The sequence below is a fragment of the Halichoerus grypus genome, chromosome 3 (genome assembly GCF_964656455.1).
Source record: "Halichoerus grypus chromosome 3, mHalGry1.hap1.1, whole genome shotgun sequence".
NCBI lineage: Eukaryota > Metazoa > Chordata > Mammalia > Carnivora > Phocidae > Halichoerus > Halichoerus grypus.
The window spans coordinates 88,258,382-88,285,495 of record NC_135714.1 but is presented as its reverse complement, the minus strand read 5'-3'; the positions used below and the strand labels follow the sequence as shown (position 1 = coordinate 88,285,495).

Sequence of the window (27,114 nt, the reverse complement as noted above, 5' to 3'; positions counted from 1 at the left end):
TTCCTTGGAGCCAGCCCATGGGGTGAGTGGGAGGAGGGCAGAAGGAATTGCAGGCTCCAAGCTGGGTTAGCCCCTGAAGGATTCAGAGTGGATAATTACCTACACTGTAGGGCTTGAGGAGGGCTACAAGTCAGTGCTTGCCTAAAAATCTCTCCCCTGCTGGCAGTCCATTGAAGTGTCACTCAGCCGGCCTACTTGTTCCCAACTCCCTCTGTTAGAGGTTTTCTACAGACAAAGCAGGGGCGTTGTTGCCTACAGGCCCCTGTTCAAGGCCTGTAACCTAGACACTGGGAAGGGGAGAGGCTCTGGAGGGGGGCCAGCCTAACTTTCTGGCTGGTAGACACAGCATTGTAGCGCTCCCCAGGTGAGGCCAACCTTCTGCAGGAGTAACTCCCTCACTTCTCACTCTCCCACCATCCTCCACCCCTAATGGCAGGGACACCATCACTGAAAATAAATGGAATCACTCTTTCATATGTATTTGAGACTACTGGGGTCTCCTTCGTCCCACCCCTTTTCACTGTCCCAGGCGACCCAAACATACCTCATTCTTCAGGCCTCTGGTTTTGGATGTTTTGCCCTTCTGATCCCCCTATTACATGTTCTGCTTTGATGCCGTTAAAGCCTTGAGGTTTGAACCACTTGGCACTTCGCATTGGGTTTGACCACTACAGCATAGGGATGATCTGTGTGGCATCTTTCATTCTGGACATTAGAGTCCTGTTAATGTAGCCACAGGTTTTAGAGTTATAATCACCTCTTGACACCTGGACTCAAAGTTAATTTGGGGCAACTGAAACTTCCGTCTTCTTCCAACATGTTGGTGTATGAACCTGTCAACTTGCAAAGTTTTACATTAAATCTCCTCAATGTCACTTGAACATTTTTAGCCATTTTGGATCCAATGATCTCATCTTTTTTTTTTTTTTTTTTTTAAGATTTTATTTATTTGTCAGAGAGAGAGAGAGCACAAACAGGGAGCAGCAGGCAGAGGGAGAGGCAGACTCCCCGCTGAGCAAGGAGCCTGATGTGGGGCTCGATCCCAGGACCCCAAGATCATGACCTGAGCCAAAGGCAGATGCTTAACCAACTGAGCCACCCAGGCACCCCAGATTCCATCTTTTTTATTCTTCCCATTTTCTTGTCCTATTGGAATATGCAAGGCAGGCATCTTCATCCTCTCTAAAGTCACCGATTAAAATGTATGTAGAGGCAGGGCTAAGAACAGACTTACTGAGGGTTCATCATCAGTACCCTTTGGGTATTTTGGAAGTATCATGTTTAGACTTGGAATCTTGGTTTTACTATTGGCTTGCTGTATGACCTTGAGTGATTCAACTTCTCAAGGTGTTAATTCCTTCATATATAAAATGATGATACCTCCTACTTCCCAGAGCATTGTAAGGATTGGAGATCAGGTATGTAAATCCTCAAAAATAGTGCCCAACACATAAGTTGTGATCAACAAATATAAGTTCTCCTCTTTGCTTTGGAATCACAGACGTAAAATTTAATTCTTCATCCCTATGTCTTGAATTAATTGAATCCTCTCGCCCATCAGCTTCACAGTCTTCTAAGATTGAGTGCCACTTCTTTTGACTGCCCCTCCTGTGGTCTCCATGACTGCGCATTTGAACTTTAAAGAAAGAAAGAAGACTGCTTTGGGTTGATTTTTTCCCCTAGTCCTCTCTCATTACACTGAATTAATTTATCAGTTGATAATTTAGAAGATGGTGACATGGAGGAGGAGGAGGTGGGTGAGGGGAATGGGATAGTGGTCTTCAGATCACTGAAGGACTACTAGTGTGGAAGAAGAAGTAGACGTACTTTGTGTAATCACAAAGAGAACAAAATTATACAGGTCCACAACCCTTTATTCATAGAGTTGGAATGGAAAAATATCTGAAAATTGAGGCTTTTGATAAATTTGGTGGCAAAATCTGACGCTAATGTAAAGTTATTTATAGTCTTTAATCCACTAACCATGCATATTCTTGTGCCTCACTAAAAAAAATGAAAATGTGTTTGATTACGGAGTATTGCCCTGGACCCACTGAAGGAAATATGTAATATACAATGTGTGTCCTATATTACTTTTCTACTTCTGAAAAATTAAGTTATAAAATATATGGCCCCAAGAGATTGTGGGCCTCTACCAGTGGGTAGATAGAAGTCTTGGAAAGACAAATACCAGCCTAGTTTAAGGAAGACTTTCTCACATATGGATGATAAAGTGAAATTATTTTTCACCATGATGACATCTCAAACACAGATCACTTCTGGTGGGAATGGGGAGGTGCTATGCTACTATCTCTTAAGGGTGTTGTCAAAGGAGTTTATTGAATAGAAGACTGGACCTCTAAAGCCTCTTTCAATTCTACATCAACTCTACCTTTGTTAACTTAAAAGACACAGTTGAGGGGCGCCTGGCTGGCTTAGTCAGAAGAGCGTGCGACTCTTGATCTCGGGGTTGTGAGTTTGAGCTCCCTGCTGGGTGTAGAGATTACTAAAGAAGATAAACTTTAAAAAGAAGGCACAGTTGATTTAGCCTTAGGAGGATGAGTTCCAACAGAGGTTTCTCTGGGAGAATGAGCCCACAGCCCCAGCTCATTCTGCGAATTAGGATGTCAACTAATGGGGTGCCATGCCAAGAGTGCAGGCACTGATGACAGAGGAGACTGTAATTGCTTTACATTTATTACTTACGTTTCATGATTACATAGAGTGCTATAGTCATTGTAAGGTTTAAATTCTAAATAAAAGTTGTATGATAAACTTCTTTTTCATGAGGTTGAGCTAACCCAGAGGTTTTCAGAGTGTGATCCCTGGAACAGCAGCATCAGCATCACTTGAGAACTTTTTAGAAATGTTAAAATTTCTACTCCCATCCCAGATCTACTGAGAACTCTGTACATGAGGTCCAGAAACCTGTTTTTATTAAGCGCTCCAGGTGATTCAGATGCATGCTAATCAGTAAACATTATTGAGTACTTTTCACGAAGAAAGCACCTGGAGGAGCCCATGGTGCTTGCACTCTAGGCCTCAAAGTATGGTTGATAGACAGATCCAGGTTACTCTATGCCAAGGTGCTATTTTAGAAGGGCTGTAAATGAAACTCAAAATGCAGAAGAATAGGGGAGGAGGAAAAGGATTCTAACTGGGACAATGAGAAAATCTCATTGGGAAGAGTGTGCTTTAAGACATGTATAAGACTTTTGGGGCTACAGAATGGGATAGCATTCCTGGCTCAGGGGAAAGAACTGTTAACCTCCCCATTGAGTAACTCGTTTGTCTCTAGAATGTCACTGGAGATACAGCACCAACAAAGAAGAATTACGACAATACTATAAGCCAGACTACTGGATTACATTTTTCACATACTTTGGATATCAAATAAATTCTCTTTGGACCCAAGTGCCTTATCTTATCCTTGTTAAATTTCATCTTGCTTGAATAGGCACATCAGTCTAGTCCTATAATGGTTTGGATTCCTGAATCTGTCAACCCCATTACCTAATTAAATCATCCAAGTCATCAATAAAAACTTTAAACTTGCATTTGAAATTTCCCTCCTGTTTGATGTAAATCCTAACACCATTTCAGTGCACTTTCTGAACTAGAAAGAAAGAATCCTGATTTCTTGTGTGGTTTGTAAAAAAAAAAAAAGTCTCACTCTGTCATCATACCGTATACAACACACCCCTTTATTTTTTACTGGGAACTTTTTACATTTTAAGCTTTTTATAAGTATGCCTTTATATGATAAACTGCACAGGGCAGGATTTGTCTGATCTTTAGCCTGTCAGAAATTTTAAAATTGTATTTATGTTCCCAAAGAACCCATCCATAATTTTGACTAGTAGCATATATTGGCTTTTGCCAGAATACCACCCAAAACAAAGGGTCAGTCTTCAACAATCTCCTTTTTAGACCACTTAGGCAATTTGTGGAGATGGACTTTGATGCTGTTGCTTGAGAAATCAGTGTTTCCAACTGTCTTTCGACCAAAATTATGTCTAATGATATATGGAAGTCTATTTTTGTGATAGCCTCATGCATAATTGTGTAGGCATTGCCTAGGGACTTTTGAATGGTTTAAATTAGGGAAGACGATCCCTATATAGCACCCACCACCATGTAATACTTTAATATTGTGTAAGATTAAAAAAATGAATACTTTATTTTCTTTTCTTCATTGGGGACAAGGCTAAGTTCCAGGAAGCAACTTGGGAATGGTGAGGAAGGGAACATGTTATTTTTACTTCATAGAAAATTAACTGGAAAGCCTTTTGATGAACTGTAAAGAGTTAATATAATCCTAGGCTGACAGCATAGCATTATAGGACTGTCGAGTAACATAAAAGAGTATTCTTTGCCTTTAAGGATCTCATCAACATTATCCAGATAGATAGTTATCTGTCAAGCTCTTAATGACTTCATTTAAAGAGAATCATATAAGCAGTCTTAATAATTGGTTCTGGTCACCTGTGTTTCAGGCTGTCCTTCCTCTTTTCTTAACCTGAATTCCAGCTGTGCTCTAAAAATCCTTGTGTGAAGGGAAAGATTTGAAGGACTATTTCAATTCATCCTTAAACTCAAAGGGAAGTGTGCGAAGTACTGTTTTTCTGTAAATGAGCATTGGGACTGATGATGTTATGGAAGAAAGAAATGGAAAATGGGATCACTGTTGAATAAATTGGTGACTCCTCACTCTGGAAATAGCATTACCTCCCATAACATTGGCTTACGTGAACCATATTTCTTTCCTAAATAGATGCTATTTATTACTGGTACTTCAGACAGGCTAAAGAAAATTATTCACAATGAATACACAGTGTTGACTCCTAGGGTTATACCCTAGTAAGTGCCCAATATTGATAATCACGTTTTTGTGCCTTGGATTTGCAACTAGCTTTTACTAACATAAAATTAAGTGTATTTCGTTCTTTCTTTTTTTTTAAGATTTTTTAATTTTTATTTATTTGACAGAGAGAGACACAGCGAGAGAGGGAACACAAGCAGGGGGAGTGGGAGAGGGAGAAGCAGGCTTCCCGCAGAGCAGGGAGCCCGATGCGGGGCTCGATCCCAGGATCCTGGGATCATGACCTGAGCCGAAGGCAGGACACTTAACAACGGAGCTACCCAGGCGCCCCATGTATATTTCTAACTTTATTTAAGAATTAGAATACCAACCTTTTGTCTCGTTGCATCCGAGAGAGCAAGATGGGTCACCAGCAGCTAGCTGTACTGGAGCCATCCGAGGAAATTTGGCCAGGGTTCTCGTTCTTGCCGCGTCTGCTCAAGCCGGCACGGTCTCATCCGGAAATACGGCCTCAATATGTGCCGCCAATGTTTCCGTCAGTACGCGAAAGATATAGGCTTCATTAAGTTGGATTAAGTGAACTTCCTTGAATTGGTCATCCAAGATAACCTACCTTAACTGCAGATATCCAAGATACCTACTTTAATGCCAACTCATTGTACATAAAATAAAAATACTTCAATTATGAGTGCTTTAATGTGAATGGAATGGTCAGTTGATTATAGGAATCTCCTTTTTAAAATGTACTATTTTCTCAACAGTCATCTTCAACATATGTGGCTTAATTTCCTTCAGTTATATAAAAGTACTCATGCTGAACTCTGAAAAAAAAAAAAAAAGAATTAGAATACCAAGATATGTCCTGAATTAATTGGGAATATTTTGTTGTTGGATAGATTTATGGAGAATGAGGAGAAAAGCCATACATAGTTTTGTTGTTTGTTTTTTAGGTGGAACACCCAGGGCAGCGTTTGTTGTATATCTGGAATTTCCTCAGAATCTAGAAAAATGCTGTTTTACTTGGATTGTTCTCTCTCCTTCTGCCTCTCTATTATTCATGAACGACCATGTTTTACAGAACAGAGCATTCAGAATTCATGCAATCCATACATGGTTTGAGCTTCTAACTACTCCTTACCAAAAAAGTTATGATTCTGAGGCTTAGAGAAACTATGATTCAGAGATACTTTTTTCCTCCAAAAATTATATAATTTTCTTTGGAATTCTAGTGCTCTTAGAATGTTAGAGGCATTTTAATTGACCACTGGTCCTTGGGAATGGAAAGGGTTTGTATGTTTCTGTGTCTTTCTAGTGAGCTGGTTGGCTAATCTAAACAATTTGGAATTGACCAGAGTTCCATATAATCAGCAAGACTCTGATGTGGCCAGAATCCTATAAAGGTGTTCAGGAGACTTGGTTTTCTATATTCCCTTCTTCTTCCCTTAGGAGTAGCAGGTTTGGTAATGTCAGGAATTAGAGAAAGAGCAGAAACAGAAGAAATGTCCTGATTCCCTTTTGAGAGGTTGGGGGAGGAGGGAGTGGTGAAGATGGAATCCAGTGGTGAAGATTGGAATCCAGGTTTTACCTGGCCTTATTTTCCAAAATGAAAGTGTTGTGTATGATTTAATAGTTTTGGAAGTGCTCACTTATTTTTATCTGTGACAATATTTATGTGACTGCTACAAACAACCTTTATTTATTTATTTTTTTAAAAGATTTTATTTATTTATTTGACAGAGAGAGAGATAGCGAGAGCAGGAACACAAGCAGGGGGAGTGGGAGAGGGAGAAGCAGGCTTCCTGCCGAGCAGGGAGCCCGATGTGGGACTCGATCCCAGGACCCTGGGATCGTGACCTGAGCTGAAGGCAGACGCTTAGCGACTGAGCCACCCAGGCGCCCACTACAAACAACCTTTAATGATAGGCATTTTTATGGATTCTTTTCCTCTTTTTATTTTTAATATGTATTAAAGCAACAACAAAGAAATAAATGAGCTAAGTTATACACAGCCTACCACCCTAATAAATAACTCTTTCCATTATTCATGATCTTTTCTAGTCCTTGCCCATACACATACATATCTTATATTTTTGTAATCTCATCTGTTTAGATATTTATAAGTATAGGTGCTCTGTCTTAACTGTATATTTATTTTCTATTGAAAGTGAACATACCTCATAATTTATAAAAGGACTTCTTTAGAGTCAGCTTTAAAATAAATAATATCTTTCCAGGGGCGCCTCAGTGGCTCAGTCGTTAAGCATCTGCCTTCGGCTCAGGTCATGATCCCAGGGTCCTGGGAAGCCTGCTTCTCCCTCTCCCACTCCCCCTGCTTGTGTTCCCTCTCTCGCTGTCTCTCTCTCTCTCTCTGTCAAATAAATAAATAAATAAATCTTAAAAAAAAATAAAATAAGTAATATCTTTCCAAAGGGTAAAAAAAGTCTAGCTCTGCTTTCAGTCATCAGTTTATCCTTTAAAAAAAACCCTCTTTTTTTTAATCCTTCCTTGATTTTCTAACAGTGACTGATCTCCTGCCAAGCTTTTATGGATACAGTTTTTTAAACGACAACTAAATAGTTTTGCTTATATTGTAAACATTGCTATTTAGAGGTCCTGCTCCAGTTTTGTTCAGCTTTTTATTGTTTTTCTTGAACCTCTAACTTGTCTTTGGAAAGCAAGACTGCAGGTCTTTGTGAAGGTCCTGACTGCTGGACTCTGTCTCCATTAGTAAAAGCTCCTTTGTGGGAACTCCACACAGGTGAATACTCTCACTTTTGTAATATGGTTTGCACATGTATTGATTTTTGAAAGGAGTACTGCCTCCTGAGAATGGTACATAATTCATTTTCTGTCCCCCCCCCCCGCCCCGGCAGTCATATATTATGAGAATATTCTTTGCATGTCTTACATTAGCAAACCTCCAATGACTGGAGAGTTAGAGAAATAAGGTTTGTGGGATTGAAATGTCCAACACAGACCCCACAGAGAAGATTCAGGGCTGTGGTGGAAGGCTCCAGAAAAAAGAGACAAAAGGACAGACACCCAGTCTTTGACCTGGTTCTCTTTGACTGACTCAAAACACTTGAAACCTTAAATTCTGTTTCCTACCAGGCAGCCTTTACTATCTTATACAAGTTATACTCCCTACATCCGTAAGTTCTCTGTGACTTGCTTTTTCCCACTATTTATATTACTAAAATCTCTGGTTCCTTATAGTGGCAGAGTGCTATAATTTTCTATTCAAATAGGTGAGATGTGCTGCAAGACCAGTTGGGGAGACTACCTGTAGTCCCATTGAGGTGGCTTGACAGGTGGTTTTCAAATACATGGAAAAAAAGAGAACAAAAAATTTGTGACAACAAATTAGTAATTATAAATAATTTCTTATCATTAGTGAACTCCTGACCTTGCTTCTTTCTAGCCACCGTTCCCTTTTGCTCTGCAGTCTGCCTCTCTCTGGAGGATCACATAAGATTTAGCTTCAGCGATTTATATAGCAGTCTTCAAGTGGTCAACATTTGCTTAGGAACACAGCTTTATAAGTGAAATAAGTAATTTTTAGATATCTTCCATTTCTTTAATAGTCGCTCAAATTTAGAGGGATTTGAAATAACATAAGGATATCCCAAAAAATTGATTTGTCAGGTGGGTGGTCCCAGGTGTAGTTGTGAGCCTATCCCTGGTTTCAGTGTGGTGTTCTGGACTCTGGGCCTTTTCTTGTGGTATTCTTTTTGTCAAAATATTCCCCCCACATGGAAAACTTCTACTGGGCCACTGACCCAACTTATTGTGTCACCTCCCCCAAAAAGCCCTCTTTGAGCCCTAGTTGACCTTAATTCCTCTTGAAGTATTTTTCTCATGCCTCAGTTAATAGCATTTTCTACATTGTGTTAAAAGTTACTAATTTACATCTCATCCTCCTCATTAGACTGTGCACAGGTTCTTCAGGACTGGGGCCACTTTTATATGAGTAGCCTCTAAAATAGGGCCCCCTAATAAATCAGTGAATAATGGAGTAAATAAATGGCACTTTCTACCTCTTTTTTTTAAGGTTAAAAAAATCAGGAGATAAGTATGTTAAGAAACTATTAAAATGCAGTCATGATTATCCATTTGTGATTTATCTTAAGTTTGATCTTTTTATCCACTTTGCTTCATCCCTATCAGATCTTTATGTACATACCAAAAGGTACAGGAAGGTCAAATTCAAACTAATCGGTTTAAATCCTGGTTAGGAACTTAGATGAAAAATATTGACTGGGGAAATTGACGTAATTGACTAAAATAACTTCTGAACACTCACTAAAAATATTCGTGATATCTGGGTTTTTTTATTGTCAGAATTCTAGAATTCTTAGTGGAAATGAGAGAGTTTCAGAACATAGTTAAGACCAGTGGACTCTGAATAGGACCATTTCTTGAAACGAACAACAAAAACTACCCCATTCCAGTAAGGTTGCTTCATGTCCATCTAAGAAGTTAAACATTCAAAATTGGTAGATTATGGGTAGTGTTGTGGGTTTTGGTGGTAAAAATAAATTGTCAGTGTTCACACTGTTACAATTAGTAACTTTTTGAACTTACAGTTTTAAATAATACAACATAATACATTTAGGCTCATCTCACACATGAATCACAATGGATTTGACCAACCTTTATGAATTACATTAAATTGAAGTCTGGTAAGTCATGGCCTCTCTTCTCTGGTGGTAAGACTGCACATTCACACTGCTGCACCTAAACCATCTGTTGTGGGTCAGTTGTTTCCAAAATTTGACTATTTTCTAAACTCGTATGCTTAAAAAAAAGAGTCTAAACAAATGATTTTTTGGAAAATCTTAAAGTTGCAGAATCCCACTAATACCATATGAATTATCAATAATATCTGCATATCTGCTGAACTTCCACAAATTTTCACTAGTTTATCAAGTAAATTCTAAGACTAAACATTTCACCTGTAACAGTGGGAGATTTAAAAATGATAATGTATGGAGGGACATATTTAAAAGCACTGGAGTCTTACCATTATAAGTAATATTGGCCTGATAATGACTGAATTATATTGAATTGATAAGTGTAATGAATACTCAGTGAACTAGCCCAGAGAAAAGTAAGTGCCAGTCTATAATGAGAAATTAAGTTAGTGTGTTAGAATTCTAAGTTGGGAGGAACTAAATTCTATATGAATAGCCTTTCGGTAAAGAATTCATTTCAGATTTAACAAGTAAAAATTAATGTTTACCACAGTTAGTACAGTAATGCTACATTAAAGCATATGGAAAAATCTGGTGAGACCTGAAAAGGTATCACCTAGAAAGGTAAAAAACCTAGGTTTTAATCCTAGGTCCAAGTTAGACTCTGGACTCTAGATGAGCCCACAGATAAAAGAATGTGGAAATCCAAAAAGGATCGGAACTCTGAAAATGTTTTAATAACTTTTTTGATAGCCAAACCTGAACAAAATTGATGTGAGACTTTTTATAGCCTTTATCTACCCACTCAGTATGACTCTTGCTGAGTTTTGCTGAAAAAAAATGTTCATGTATCTGGTTAAAGGCTGCTGCCCCAGACTCTGCTGGGGGGTGTTACGTATTGTGCAGTATACATCCTACGTTACTTTTCATACATATGAAAATCCTGAAAACTCAAAAACGTTTGACCCCACAGGTTTTATATAACTAGTACATTGTGGACCAGAACCTCTATTACCTCATGCAAATTAGGATAACAATACCATACTATTTTGCTAACAACAGATTTTGGTGTTAGACCCAGATTTGAATCTAGGTTTGCCTCTTACTGTGAGACCAAGGACAGGTTATTTAACCTCTAAAAGGATAATTCTTAGTTAGTAGGGTTGTTTTGAAAGTTTCTAAAACACCCTGTTTGATAGGTGATAAATCAAGATACTCCATAAATGGTGGCTTTGATTATTAATGTTATATTTAAAACTGATGTTAGGCATCTTCAAAATTGGTGTTGTCTTCTAATTCTGGCATCATGGTAGATGAGATACTCTAACCAACCCTTCTATGAAATGAGCTGAAATTACAAAGATATGTTTTACTTAAACACACTCATATACACAAATATGTGTACATTCATAGTATATACACACAAACGTGTACACACAAATCCAATCTGTAAATGTTTTTAAAAGTATACATTTTGAATGCATCCATGAGTGACCAGAAACTTAGGGGATACTATGAGACCAATCAAAAGTATAAGTGGGATGGGAACCCAGTGATGTAAGAGGCTCATGGAAACTGGCTTTTGTTGAATGTAGTGAATCAAGCTTCATTTTACATCTTGCAGGGTTCACAGGACAAGGAGTAGAGTCTAATAGAAAAACCCCAACCATAGCAGAAAGCTGGATCCCAAAGGCTATATTTTCAGTGTAAAGTTGAACTAGAAATAATCCCACTTTCCCAGGGAACTGCAAAGAAAATTTGTTGTCTCAAATATTGGCACTGACTAGAGGGGGAAAAACACTCCACCTGAGAATTGTAACCACAGCTGGCTTTCACTGAGTTCACATTATCCAGGTGGACTGAAAGATCTTAAATAGGGAATTTTCTATAAAGGAGTCCCAATACAATGCTTCCCAATACATGGCAGAAGCAAAGACAGATCCCCTCTGGAAGCACTTACCTTCAATATAGGCCTCAAAGAATTTCTGTAGATAAACTTACAAGAAACGGACACTCACAGTAAAAGAAAGAAAAGAAAGTCAAAACATCAAGGAAACATGGCTCAGTTGAGTCAGACGCCAGAGTCTTTAAACCAGTGTTGTTGTATGTGTTATCCCGGGTGGTAGTCACTTAGCTGTATGTGGCTTTCAAGCATTTAACTAGTGCAACTGAGAAACTGGATTTTTCATTTAATTTAAATTTAAGTAGCCACATATATAAGTAGTGACTACTATATTGGACAGTACAGCCTTAGAAAACAGAATTATTACTTAGTTTTATATGTTTAAGAAATAGAAAAGGGAACTAAAAAATATGAGTAAAGATCAGGAAAATATACAAAAATGATAGCATAGTTGTTCTTTTTAAAAGATTTTGTTTCTTTTGAGAGAGAGCGAGAGAGCAGGCATGAGCCAGTGGGGGGGGGGGGGGGCGGTGGGCAGAGGGAGAGAAAGAATCCCAAGCAGACTCCATGCTGAGCACGGAGCCCATCATGGGGCTAAATCCCATGACCCCGAGATCATGACCTGAGCCAAAATCAAGAGTTGGTCACTTAGCCGACTGAGCCACCCAGGCACCCTGATAACATAGTTTTAAAAAAGAATCAAACAGTTTCTAGAAAGGAAAAAGGATATTTCAAGTCAAAAAGCTAAAATGGAGGGGGTGCCTATGTGGGTCAGTTGGTTAAGCATCTGCCTTCGGCTCAGGTCATGATCCCAGGGTCCTGGGATTGAGTCCCGCATAGGGCTCTCTGCTCAGCAGGGAGTCTGCTTCTCCCTCTCACTCCCCCTCTGTGCTTGCTCTCTCTCTCTCTCTCTCTCAAATAAATAAAATCTTAAAAAAAAAAAAAGAAGCTAAAATGGATGTGTTTAAGAACAGCTTAGACTTAGCTGCAAGTGGAATTAATGAAATAGAAGAGCGATCTAAAGAAATTTTACAGAATATATATGGAAAGACCAAAAAAAAGGAAATTATGACAGTGAAGGTATGAAAAATACATTACATGCAAAGACCAATCCAGAATAAGCTGATGGAACTATGATAATATCAGACAAAGTATAATTCTAAACTGTTATGCTTATAATATAGCTTCAAAATCTATAAAGGAAAAACAGAACCACAAAGAAACATAAACTTACATTCTAGTAAGGGATTTCAGCATATCTCAGTAATTGCTAAATCACTAGATACTCCCGTTCCCCCCAAAATAATCTATAAAATATTTGAATAACACAATTAACAAGCTTGATCAAATGGATTATGTGGATTATATATAGCAACTCTAGGTTATAAAATACTGGGTCGAGAATCAAGTGTTATCAAACTTCAGAGGATTAGTTATCATACAAATGTATTCTCTGATTACAAAGCCATTATTTTAGAAGAAGATAAATAGGAAAAGCCCTCTTTTATCAATAAGGAAAACTTTAAAATTCCTCAAAGCTCAAAGAAAGTATTTAGGACTGAATAGTAATAAAAAGTTTACGTATCGAAATCAGTGGTGTACAGCTAAAGGGACACTTAGAGGGAAATTTATGGCCTTAAATGCTAATGATAGCAAACAAAAACTAAAGATACAGTAAGTACATGGTGGATCAAAGAGAATGAGGCATGAGAAATGATTGTAACACAGTGTAGGCAGAAGGCTACTCTTCTGCCACTAGCCGTCATTAGCACCTATACTCATAACTTTATTAGAAGTCGGTCTTCCAAGATCTTGGCCAGAAAATGTTACACAGCTTATAGGAAAGAGAGAAAAGGGAGGGAGGGAAAGAAAGGAGAGAGGGAGAGAAAAGGGAAATGGTTACTCTGTAATGCCTAAAACACTAGGGCATGCTTGGCTTATGCTTTGGTATTTCTGTTCTTTGCCCAGAGCAAAAGTAAAACCAGCTCCTTTACTTGAGTGGGTTAGTATCAGCAGGTTTGGTTTAGTAGATAGGTTCTCAAAGTAAGGTCTCTGAACCCTTGAGTCCCTAAGGTACTTTGGAGGGGTATATGAGATCAAAACTGTTTCCATGATAATATTGTCTTTTTTTTTTTTTTTTTTTTTGCTGTTTTCACTCTTAAATTTGCACTAGTGGTATGAAAGCAATGGTGAGTAAAATTGGTGGCAACTTAACATAAGCCAAGCCACTGGTGCCCACTGTACTAAAAGTCATTATGTTCTTTACTAGCATGTAGTTGGTTAATAAAATGCCAGTGTCACTTGATGAAGCAGTAAAAGTTATTTTATTAAACTTAGGCCCTTGAGTACATGTCTTTCTAATATTCTGGTGATGAAATGAGAACTACACATACACTGTTGCTATGTAGTGAAATGTCATGTTGTTTCAAGAAAAAATCTAGGTGATTAAGCTTTTACTTTACAGAATAATTGACAGGACAAATATGGCTCTTCAGACTTGGTTATTTGGTAAACCTTTTATCAAAACTAAATGAAGTGAGCCTGTCACTTGAATGAAAACAACTATATTTGTTACCAATGACAAAATTCAGACTTTCAGGGGAAATTAGAATTTTGGAAATCTTGTATCCCTCACCATAAGATTAAACCTTGAATTCTTAAAGACTCTTTTGATGAGATCATTGGTGATTTTGATGTGATTTTGATCTTATATAGGAAATGTGTCAGTGTTTGGAAGATCTCATAACTCAGTAAACCAGCATTCTCCAAATTATTGGTGCTTGTTACAAAATCATACATAGGTGAAAGATCCATTCATTCAATGTGTAAGATAAACTAATAGATTTTAGGGGCGCCTGGGTGGCTCAGTCGTTAAGCGTCTGCCTTCGGCTCAGGTCATGATCTCAGGGTCCTGGGATCGAGCCCCACATCAGGATCCCTGCTCGGCAGGAAGCGTGCTTCTCCCTCTCCCACTCCCCAGCTTGTGTTCCCTCTCTCGCTGTGTCTCTTTCTGTCAAATACATAAATAAAATCTTCTATAAAAAAAAAAAATACTAACAGGTTTTAAAAGAATAGGAATGTTTACTGCTATGGTTTCAAATTACATATTGCAGCTAACCTTTAAGGAACCACCTTTGTGTCCAGTGCAATATCAAGAGAGAATATTCATAATTATCTTTAAAGGCTATTAAAATAATTCTCTTTTCCGGCCAGATTTTCTGCATAAACTTAAAACAACATATCACGGGGATGCCTGGGTGGTTCAGTTGGTTAAGCAACTGCCTTTGGCTTAGGTTTCAGGGTCTTGGGATCGAGCCCCGAGTGGGGCTCCCTGCTCAGCAAGGAGTCTGCTTCTCCCTCTCCCTCTGCTTGCTGCTCCCTCTGCTTGTGCTCTCTCTCTCAAATAAATAAATAAAGCCTTTAAAAATAAATAATAAAACATATTACAGATTTTATGTAGAAGCAGATATGATGATGCAGCTGTTTTCTCCTAAAAGCCAGATGTTAAAAGGATTTTCAGAAATGTAGAATAGTGCCACTAATTTTCCATAAAAATATGTGATCTATGTTCACATGTAATGAATTTATTACTGTGGTTTTTATAAATTAATAAACAAATGTTCTCAGTTTTAATTTCTACTATGGTAAATGTTGATAGATACATTCCATACAAACAAAAGCTCTTTGGGATTCTCAATTTTTAAGAGTAAAGGGACCCTGAAACCAAAAAGTTTGAGAACCATTTACTTGTTAATAAGTCAAACTTTTAGTCTCTTTCATAGGAAAGACTTGAGCACAGATACATACATAGTGTTTTTATAACAGAGGCTGTTAATGATGAACCACACCATTCAACATAAACCCAGATACAACACAGTGGAAAGGACTATAAGACCTTTTATTGAGCATTTGAGCTATTTTGTGTGTGTGTTATGGTGGGATTTTGTTCAAAAGTGTGGGTAATTCTCAGTGTCATTTTGTACATGACTGTAATAGTCTTAAATGACATTTTGAGCACCATAAATCTGAACCCTACCACATATTTAAAGGAGACTCAACTTCCCTGAGTTAAAGTTTATGATATTGGTCATGTCCTTAGCTTTTACTTAATTAAAACAAAACAAAAGTTCAGTATATGTGTTCAGAGTAGATCAAGAATACAAATGATCTATTCTAAATGAAAGAAAAAAAGAAACTTTCCACACGATAACAGGAAACAGACAAAAAATTTAGAACCCAAACACTTGCTTTTTTCCCCGGTATGTGGTGTTTGAGCCTTCATCCCTAATGTGGGAGTTGGCCTTCACCTCTGTAGGACAGAGCTGTGATCACAACCTTTCCTCTTGGCCTTTAGACCTCAGAACTCCACAAGCACAATTAAGAGAGATAGGAGGAGCCAGAGAGAAAGAAATCATCTTGCCATGTATCCATACAGTATTCCAGAAAGTGAAAAATGAAGCTCACCTTTCTGCAGTTTGCACCTGTAAACTACATAGCTGACCTACTGGGAAGGCAGTGACATTGAATAAAGTCCTCCTTATCTTTCTTTGTTTGGTAGAGGTTACTTGAATGTATTTGACTACAGACCATATGCCATGAACTATAGCTCCCTCACAAAGACGCATAGCTGTCCTGAATGTGTTTGAAAAATATGGAGTTACAGTTTTCCTTCAACCAAAAAGAAGCTCAAGAACAGATTAGACCATCACAACAAATGTATGTCAAACAAAACCCAGAAGACAGGTCGGGTGGATGTTGTGTTATACTGTCTCATTAAAGAAAATGAGTCAAGATTGATCTAACTAACTCACACCAATTCAGCACATTTACCCACTAGCCAGGGTTGCAGTGACCAGCTCCTGCCACAGCTGTTTGTTTAAATTGCTCACATGAGTCATTCTGAGAAGAGACTCTGCCTTTTAAAAAATAAGTAAACAAACTATTTGAAATCTTTGTCTCCTACCTGATAATCATCTGAGAGAAGCATTGTAATTATGTACTTGGGAGAGTCCCTGGCCTGAAATGGCCTCACAGAGAAATTTAGAAGAAATGTCTTTTTATTGTCATTCACTGGAGCCATAGTGTTTACCAAGTCTGTCACCTTCCTGCTAGTTAACCATAGCGTTATAGTTGGCACTTCATATTTAGCCTAAACTTGACACTCAAGCTGTTATCAAAACCATTATCCCATAAACTATGTGGAGGTTGACTACCAGCAAATTGATCTGTTGAGTGTTTCTTTGTCACTGTTTAGCAAATACAGAAAGTAGATTAGTAAAAAGATGACTAGAGAGATGAGAACATGAATTCTTTGCCACCTTCTAAATTAGCTGTGAGTACTAATAAGCTCATCTTTTAAAAGACAGTGCACTGGCACTGAGAATCATTATTCACTCTTACAGCGTGCTTGGAAGGAGCCTGTACTGTGGTGTCAGATCTAGATTTGACTCCTATCTCTACCACTTACTAGCTGTGGGATCTTGGGCAACTAATTTAGCCTTTCCAACCCTCATCACTGCCCCTTCCCTAAGATGGGGATAATTATAGCAGTCTCACAGGGTTGTCGTTGGGATTAAACATTTGTTTAGCACAGTATTTGGTGCATAGTAAATGTTCCAACTGGTAGTAATAGTAATTGTGGCTGTTATCATTGCTAATATTAAGCTGTATTTCACAAGTCTAATTAAATCCTGTTATCTTCCTGAGCTTTGGTTCTCTTATCTCTAAAATAGGGAGTTGGTAGGTGAGCTCCAAGAATCTTCCAGCTGGACATTCTGAGTTGGGTTCTGGAGGTTGGCGAGCTGCCCACTGGAGGGTCCTCCCCTCCACCCCTGCTCCCCTCCCCCATCTTCCTTCCCTCCCTGAAGCCACCCTGGCCAGTTAGCGCCTGGCAGGAGGTTGCTAGCTCAAAGCCCTGGGAAAGGTCAGGCATTCCTGGAGCGCAGAGACACTCTGCTGGCTCAGGACTGCCCTTTCCTAATCTAGCACTGCAGTACTCCAGCCCCTAAATGGAGAGGCTTTTCTAGAAGCCACTTTCTGAACACTGGGGTTCAGCTGAGCTGGGGAGAAACTTAAAGGAGAATACATGTTTGGGGGGGGTTGCCATCAAAAGCTTTCATTGTTGTGCTTTTGTTTTCTTTTGGGATACATGAAAGGTGAGAATAGGGAGGTGGAGGTCAAGTCTCTTGATAAAGATGCTAGCAAGTGGTAAGTTACAGTATAGTGAAACAGTGCAACCGCTGAAAATGGTGTCATAAAACATATAATCAACAAGGAGAAATAGTCCCGATATATTGAGTAAAAAACTAGATTACAAACATCATAGGATTTTGTTTTTTTTAATAAAGGTATATATGTGAAACTGTAATAGAAAGAAATTCATCCAAAGTTTTTTTTTCTGGGTGGCCGTTACCAGGTAATTTTTTGTTTAACTTTTATTTGGATTTTCTGAATGTTTTACATGAGTTAAGAAGTCTAGTAAGGAGAAACAAAGCCAATGTATTTTAAAGAAAGAAACCAAATTGTCTTTCAAATGAAAAGGTTAACCTTTTCAGAGAAAAGAGGAAGTGTGAATTTGGATTGTGTGTAGTGATGCCTTGAAGTGACTGTACCCTGTGTTCACATGTTGCCACCCTCAGAGGCTTGTGGGCTTGAAGCCAGGGAATGCAACCAGTTCCTTTGTTGGTGAACACGTACACAGTGCTTACTGTATGCCCGGCACTGCTCCCAGCACTCTAGGTCCATCCTGGTGTCCTCCTTGTACGGGAAGCTGAGGCTCGGGGAGGCTCATGCAGCTGAGCGCGCACAGACGGTGAGAAGGAAAGCCAACACTCAGAATCAGAACCCACACTTCAGCCACACACTGTTTCGAGTCACCCTGAGCTGAGACTCTGACAGCCACTCTGGCAAGCAGTTTTCAAGTCGGAATTTACAAGTGGAGCCGTGGTGAGGTGAACTGCTGTGCTGTGCACAAGTTCATTTATAGGTAGATGCAGATGGCTCCTTGGACCCTTTTCTCTTGCTGATTCTTACTCCTGTCAGCGGAGTCCAGCCCATGTCCTTCTGCCTTCCTCACTGGGTCCCCATCTTAATCCCTCACAACCCCAGTTATCAGGTTCTACTACTTATTTTACCTGAGAGTCAAAATCTTACCTGAATGTGAACTAGCCGTGAGTCTGTAGCTTCACTCAGAATTGAAACCGCCATTTCGTTGCCTTCTGTCGTTGTGGCTTCTGTTCTCCCTATGAAAATAACTTTTCCATAACTCCTTCTCAGTAGAGGGAGGAAAGCAAGGTAAAGAGGAAAGTGCACCCCTAGCCTGGGGTCTTCAAACCACAGGAATACCTAAGCCATCTCCGTGTGTGTAATAGACCTCTTAACCTCTCTGGGCCCCAGTTTCCTGATTGGAAAAATGCAAAGACAGAATTAAAGTAATTTCAAGGTCTCTCACTGCTATGATTCTTTGAAAAGCTTCTGTGCGATCTTTCCACATTTTCTGTTACAGATTGTTTTTTTCTAGCATATTCCAGAAGCAGAGAGAGATTAGAGTCATATTGTATATTTCTTCAATAGCCACAAAACTCTTTTCTTGCTAACCTCTTCCAGTATGATTAGTACCTCAGCTGTGTCCTATTGATTTGATAGCAATTATCTGTACTGTGGCATCTGTTATTAATTCACTTTTCAATGAAGAGCTCAAGAGTTACCAATTCTTGGCTTCTTAGCGAAACTGTTTCTAGAAAGACCATTATCTCTTCAAAAGTGAATCACTTTAAAATAATATTTAAATATTATTTAAAAATTAATATTATTTTAAATAATACTTAAATAGGTTATAAAGCAGAGGAATGACATAGGCTCACCATAGCCACTGAGAGGAGGTAGTTTCTTAATATTAAACCAAATTCTATCTAAGTTCTCTTTATCAGGTCAGCATACTGTTTCTACTTACTCCTGGTTCTCATGCTCAGGTTGGCCCTTGTGTTAAGCTGTGCATATTGGTCTGGTGTATTTGGACAGCTCATTTCTAATATATAAAATTGGGTGTTCACACGGCCAGCAGAGACCTTCCATCTCCAGCAAAGCGATAACCAGTTATAGCAGTGTATTTCTGTATATGTATAATCCATTCCATTCAGACTGGGGACGGGCACATCTCTCAAATATTGCAGATGTGCTTCAGTTTGATATCATTTGATGGTGACAAATTATATGTCTCATATGACATGTGCCTCTGACACTGGTCCTAACTTCTCTTTTCTATTTTTTTAAGATTTTATTTATTTATTTGAGACAGCGTGAGAGGGAGCACAAGGAGGGGAGCAGCAGAGGGAGAGGGAGAAGCAGACTCCCTGCTGAGCAGGGAGCCCGATGCCGGTCTCAGTCTTGGGACTCCCAATGTGGGGCTCGATCCCAGGACCCTGGGACCATGACCTGAGCCAAAGGCAGATGCTTAACCGACTGAGCCACCCAGGCGCCCCATTTCTCCCCTTTTCTAGAATGCAAAGTGTTTTCCTTGCCCTTCAACTGCTGCTCACTCTATTCCGTTTTCTCCCTAAATGTTAAATCTCATCTCTTCAGCTCATGGTGTTCGCTCACCAAAATCATCTCCACATTTCATATTACTTTGCACTGTCTATTCAAACTGCATATCTTTTCACTTCTGTACCTTTGCTGTTCTCCCCATTTTGACCTTTCCCCTTCAGCACAGGACCCTCAGGGTGGTAGTGGTGATGGAAGTCTTCTTTCTGCAATAACCACTTTCTGGAAGGGCTCAGTTGATAATACTTTTCGTCCTGCTGTATCAACAACAGGGATGATGATGATGATAGCAGCATTTGTATGGCTCTTTGTATACAAAATGCTCTAAACGCTATCATCGAGGCAAGCTTGGTTCTTCTCCCTGGCTTGTTTTTACAGATTTCTTAAATCTGAAAATATTTTTTAGGTCAGTTTGCTTACCAAATGGGTGAAGGAGAGAGAAACTCTCTGAAGGACAATTTTTCTTTGTGTTTCTTGTTTTGCTTGAATGCTAAATACTCTGGGATATTTCGGAGTCCAGAGTCCTTGAATGCTTGTGACTACCTAAGTATGCTAAATTTCTACAATGAAAAAAAATGGAATTTTGAAACTTTTAATGAAATAGGTAAAGTTTTGAGTAATTGAAACTTCCTAAAGTTTTCCTAACATATTTGCTTTTTATTTTTTTTATTTTTTAAGAATTTTATTTATTTATTTGGCAGAGAAAGAGTACAAGCAGGGGGAGCAGCAGAGGGAGAGGGAGAAGCAGGTTGATGCAGGGCTCGATCCCAGGACTCTGGGATCATGACCTGAGCCGAAGGCAGACGCTTAATGACTGAGCCATCCAGACGCCCCCATATTTGCCTTTTAAAACAAAAAAAGAAATTCAGATTGCTTTAAACTTGTTGCCTTTCTTTTATTCTATGTCTTCACGTAGTGGTTTTTAATGAGTTTAGTGTCCAGAGCTAAATCTTTTATAGCTGAAAGTAGAATAAACCAACTTTCAACTTGAATCTGTCCTTTTATTCAAAATGATTATTGTAAGCAATGATGACAATGGCTGGCCAAATGGTAGAAATAGCTATATATTTCTTCGTCTTCCCTGCCTTCCCTTCTCTCTCAACACACATACCTGCTGTTTATTCATGGCCCCAACCTCCCAACATGGTTATTACTGTTTTGCATTTGCCCTTCCTCCCATTTTAAAGAGTGCCAGGGAAATCTTGTTGAATTCTTCGAAGAGCAGATTTGTAGATGTCTTATGTTTTGATATTTTGATAGCACTAGGTGCAGGGTTGGGTTTAAGGTGCTTGTGATCTGTGGCGAAAACAGGATGTTTTAGGTGAGCCTGACTGTGCGGGTGGGAGGCCTGTGGCAGGGTGGGTGCTCCCTGACTTCGGTCCCCGTTTCCCCTTCCACGCCCACAACAATTAAATTTCTTTGTGTGCATGTTAGTTTCAGGGACCTGTCAAGGGGCAGTCATTCAGCAGATGCTCCTTCTCTCCTTTAACACAGCTCCACTGGTGCCCCGTTCCCCGATGCAGACCCAGATGGCTCTTTTCCCCTGCTCTTGGTCAACAACAGCAACGCCGAGCCCTGTGGACCTCTTTTATCTGCCTCCTTTCTGCCTTCACCAGAACCTCTCTGGCCCATGTACTGTCTCTCTGATTTTCAAACTGAAAATTCTTGGTTACTGGATTTACTAGCTTAATGTTTTTTTTTTTAAGATTTTTATTTATTTGACAGTAAGAGAAAGCATAAGCAGGGAGAGTGGGAGAGGGAGAAGCAGGCTTCCCACTGAGCAGGGAGCCCGATGTGGGGCTCGATCCCAGGACCCCAGGATCATGACCTGAGTTGAAGTCAGACGCTTAACTGACTGAGCCACCCAGGCGCCCCTGGCTTAATGTATTTATTCCTCTTTGGTCATGTATGACATTAAACAAAGAGCATGGTTTCCATTGGTACCATTAATTTCACACATGGTGTATTTTTCACTTCAATAATATCTCAACTTTGGATAACATTCTCTGGTTACAGCATCGAGGCTATGGCCGCACCATGCTTCCACTTCTGGGCTCCTGCCTCTTCTAGTGTTGTTTCCACTCCCAAAAAGGCAGTTTCTGACCATGCTTTCTTGACATTGCCTAATGATGTACTTTATGGGTCGCTGGGGAACATCTTAGGGATGCATAAGACTTTACTCTGTGGAGTGAGACCCTGGCTTGATTCTGAGAGGGCTATTTCTCTAAAAGGATTTAGGTTTAAAATGAGCACATACTAATCATACTCATGCTAAGACATTTGTATGAGGTACAAATGACATTTGGTGACTGTAAAGCAACTATTGATTTATTTTTACATTTTTATGAGCCAGGAACTGATCCAAAAATTTAACTAATAGTAGCTCACTTAAGCCTAAACCCTGTGAACAAGAACCTGTTACCATGATCCTTATTTTCAAATAAGGCACAGAAAGACAAGTAACTTGCTCAGAGTCATAGCATAAGTGGCAGAGTTGAGATTCGGACTTTGGCAATCTGCTCTAGACACTGTCCCTTTCACCACCATCCTATGAGCCTCCAGGTGGTGGGGTGGCCAACATAGTTTGGGTACCATTTCAAGAGACACATTCTCTTTGCCTGTGAAAAACCAAGATCGGAATACTCTATACAGAGGATTGGGGCACCTGGTGAAAAACTGACCCTCAGTCCAGGGAGCTCTTTCTAATGGAATAGATATCTCAGGCTCTCATCTGACCACACCAAAACTATCATAGGCTCACAGAGTAGAGTTCTAAAGATGAGAGTTTCTAGGGGTGCCTGGGTGGCTCAGTCGGTTAAGGGTCCTGGGATCGAGCCCCGCATCGGGCTCCCTGCTCGGCGAGAAGACTGCTTCTCCCTCTCCCACTCCCCCTGCTTGTGTTCCCTCTCTCGCTGTCTCTCTGTCAAATAAATAAATAAAATCTTTTTAAAAAATAGTAAAGATGAGAGTTTCTAAAGTCCCAATAGCCATACAGTGTATAGCAGTCCCTGACATGTCAACATGGTCCAGGTCGCTGGTGCCAATCCACCATTCCAGCACCACTGAGCCAGTGTTTCATGTCTGTCTCCATACAGCCCAGCTCTTTGCCTACTCTGACCACTTGCTGCTGACCTCTGAAGGGGGAGTTAGGGCACGGCTTGATTTCATGGATGAGAAGATATAGCATGAATAGTCCTCTTTATGCCATCTGCCACTCTTGTATGCCAACAAGTTTCTTGCTCATCTTGTTTTCTTCTACTTCATCCTTTCTTAACGTGCCTTCTAAAGAAGGTGATGAAGATAAATGACAGAGTCAGGGCTAATAATTTATATGATAGTTGCAAAAGGGAAGGAATCTCTTTTTGTAGCCTCTCTTGTCTTTCCCTCCTCCCCTCCCCTCAAGCAGGAGTTTGGGGACTCTACAGCATGGCCTGGTTGATGTAAGGTGACTTAGCCAACAGTGCAGGTCACTGGCTGGGGCCCCAAGCACACTCAGCGGGTGGTGCTTTTGGAAATTAGTTACAGGCCAGTGTGCTGGGAACTGTGATGAAGACACATTTCTTGTGAAGTCATTAAAGCTTTCGATACACTGAGGAAAAAAACAGTGGGAATGGAAGGAAGGTAGAGAGTCAAGTCTGCATGGGTGCATCTCATGGGTGAACATTCTTCATTTACCTTCATAGGGGTTCTATTCAGATTACCATCATGAATAATCTTTTCTTCTTCCTTTTGTGACTCACCTATTCTTTTTTTTTTTTTAAGATTTTATTTATTTGAGAGGGAGAGAGAACAAGTGGGCAGAGGGGCAGAGAGAGAGGGAGAAGCAGACTCCCCGCTGAGCAGGGAGCCCAACGCAGGGCTCGATCCCAGGACCCTGGAATCATGAATTGAGCTGAAGGCAGATGCTTAACCAACTGAGCCAGCCAGGCGCCCCACCACTCACGTGTTCTTTGGTGTATTATGAGGAAATACTGGGCCGAGGGGAAGGTGAGGCATTAACAACCCCTATATTCTGCTTAGGAGAAACTTGGAGGAAATTATTTGCCTGAATGTGTCCAATTGTTAGGAAACTTGGCATATAAAAAGATAACTCATCTTTCTCTCAATTTAAGAAATGCTCAATCCAGACAGATTTCAGAGACCATATGGTTAGAGGACCCATCCAAGGTTTGAAACAATGTGAAAGATGGCCATGTACTTACTGAGCAGCTACTAGGACCATGAATTCTATATATTTTTCCCTAAGCCTTACCATAACACTGTAGGGTGGATATTCACATTTCCATTTTATAGTAGAAGAAACAGAAAGGTTCAGCAAGTAGACAAGAATTATGAAGGGTGCAGAGTCAAGGTTCGAATCCAGAGCTCTCAGTCTTGCACTGTACCAGGAGGCCTGCATGGAGAGCCTATGTTATAGGAGGGGCATAGATTAGCCAGGATGATTTCCTGAGAGAAGTGGAAAGGGGAGCATCCTTAGGAGGGTGAAGACATAAAGGATATTGATGTGTCTGTCTCTTTGTGGGAAAATAACCTCCTGTGTTGTTTTGTTATAAAATGTCGGTAGCACAAGTGTCAATTTCAAAGACAATTATAATCATCCTATTAGCAACCTTCTAGGCAACAGACAAATCCTTGTATCACCAGGGACAGATTGAAGCTATTAAACTGTAGAGATAGCAAATGCCTACACTGTATGATGTTTGGAAGAAATTCTGACTTCAGAGAAATGAGTATAAAATAATGAAATATGTTAATTTTAGAAAGTGAAAACAGGCCCCATAAGGAAATGATTATAATACTTAGTGACCCCTGTTGCTATACTCAAAATAGCAGACAGAAAAATTTAACAAGTAGTATTTGGAGGTTGTTAATTTTCTACCTGGAAAACTATTTAGCCAACATTGCCATCTGCCTTTCTTCCCCATCTCCCCTCCCTGTTGGAGGCTACTTTCCCTTGCTGAATATAAACAATTGAAGGGAAAAGCAGTTCTAAGACAAATCCTCATTACTTTCCCTTTCACACCCCTCCCCCACTAGACTTTAAAAGTGATAATTGCTTGAAATACTGGGAGAAAGTAATTTGTATTGTTAAAGCTCCGGTGAACTTCAAACAAATCTGTGTTCTATAATGGTGACTTCTTTTTAATTATGGGGCTGGGCAGATGGATATTTCTGTGGACCTGCTGCATCTGACGGCCCCCCTCTCCCCCACCATCCCAAGAGCTTGGGACTTGATGAGGGAAACTAACTTGTCTGGATTTTTAAAAATCTGTGTGCATACAATTTTTATGCTTGTCATTGCTTTAATTTGGATAGGAAAAAACCAGGTCCAGTAAAACATCAGGGAATGTCTTCGTATTCAGGACCCTAAATGTTTGGGCTCTGTTTTCTAGACCAAGATTTACATTAGACAAGAGTAGTAATACCTAATGTGTATCGGCCACCATTCTAAGCATGTCACATACATTTGTTTTTGTTTAATACTCACATAGTACTTACAATGTGCCAAGCACTCTTCTGAGTGGTTTGCTGATATTGACACCTATACTCCTCACATAGTCCTTCAAGGGTGCTCCTGTTCTTCCCCATTTTTCAAAAGAGGAATCTGGGACACATGGAGGTGGAGTGAACTTGCCAAAGTCATCCAGCTGGTAAGTAGTAGGAATAACATTCAAACCCAGGCAACCTAGGCATTCTGGCTCCAGAGTTCATGCCTAATCATCTGACACTCCTGGAAGACAACTTGTGCCCTCTTCAGTTTTGGAGACTGGTCTAGATGACAGCCTCCAGCAAGTCGACAGCATTTAGTTTTCATCTGTTAATCACTGCAACAATTTGAGGAAGTGCTCAGGCTAAATAAAACACTAAGGAGGAATAGTGGATGGCCTTACAGGAAATGGATTTTTCTTTCTTCTAATTTAATTAGTTCTTCCACACAGGTGCTAACTCAACTATGCCAAAAGATTGCATGTTCACGGCAGATAAGTAGCTTCTAGAAGATTTAACAAATTTCCCTTTGTCTGCCAAGCTCCTTTGTTATCAGAACATCCCTCGGTAGAAATATAAGTTTATACAGATCAAAGTTTGCCTCCTAAACGGGGGACAGGAGGGACCTATTGAATTCGATGCTTGGTCTGGATCCAATCCTGTATTCCTGGTTGTAGATAGAGAATGAAAGACACACATAAGTCAGCTCTAATTATTAGTAAGATCTTTACTCCAGATCCTTTTAATATAATTAAGAGGGTTAATAGGGGCATGAGTGCCGCTCAACAGGAAGGGCTTGTTTACTTGTTTTCTGTTTATTTTTAAACCTAATATTTAACTGTTAATCCTAACCTCATGCAAGTGTACCTTATAAATAAGGAAATTGAGAAGGTAGTGATTTGTATGGGTTTCATGAGTGATCCTGTTAACCTCCTGGAAATGATCTGGTAGGATGAAGTGGGACACCTTTCCAGCACTTGACCTAAGTTTCTCCTGACCATGTGGCTGCTTGTATTTTGCTGGAAGTGTCCCCAGTTCCAAGGCCATTGGGTATCTCCCATGTTTTAATATGATTGATTGTACACATTCAGAAGGAAAATACCAATTTTTATGCTTGTCATTGCTTTAATTTGGATAGGAAAAAACCAAGTCCAGTAAAACATCAGTGCTGCATCTCTTAACCAGGTCAGGTTGCAAGGAGAAGGGGTATACTATGAGTGAGTCAAATCTAGAAGAAGCCGAAAGTAAGAAAGAGGTGCTATGGCAAACTGATCACAGATAAGATGATGATAAACTGAGACCTTTTAATTACCAGCACAATGTTATGGCTTGTTACAAAACTGTCATCTCTTGCAAAGCACCTGAAGGTTGATGTGGAAAATCTGAGCCATTTGGAGAGGAAACCTCAAAGTTGAAGCACACTGTTATAAAGCCACATATCAAGGTTGAGGTCCTTTGCAGCTGTATACTTTCCAGAATGATTGAAGATACGGTTGGGTCTCGCTGATACGTCCATCTGTCTCTTGAATTCAACTAAAGAAGAGTTTCACTTCATGGCTATCTCTGTCTTAACCCACCTCTGCCCAGAGGACCTGCCCCTTTCTAGCCAGCTTTGTGCTATGGGTGTCTGGCGATGGGTCATCAGAGTGGTGTTTTCTAAGGATGTC

General features: G+C 39.8%; 1 protein-coding gene and 1 pseudogene across 6 annotated transcripts in view; both read left to right on the top strand.

The window, feature by feature from the left end:
• LEF1 (lymphoid enhancer binding factor 1) overlaps window positions 1-27,114 on the top strand; it is a 118,769-nt gene that overhangs the window by 33,572 nt on the left and 58,083 nt on the right. The window lies entirely within an intron of this gene.
• LOC118553046 (small ribosomal subunit protein uS14 pseudogene) lies at window positions 5,224-5,519 on the top strand (annotated as a pseudogene).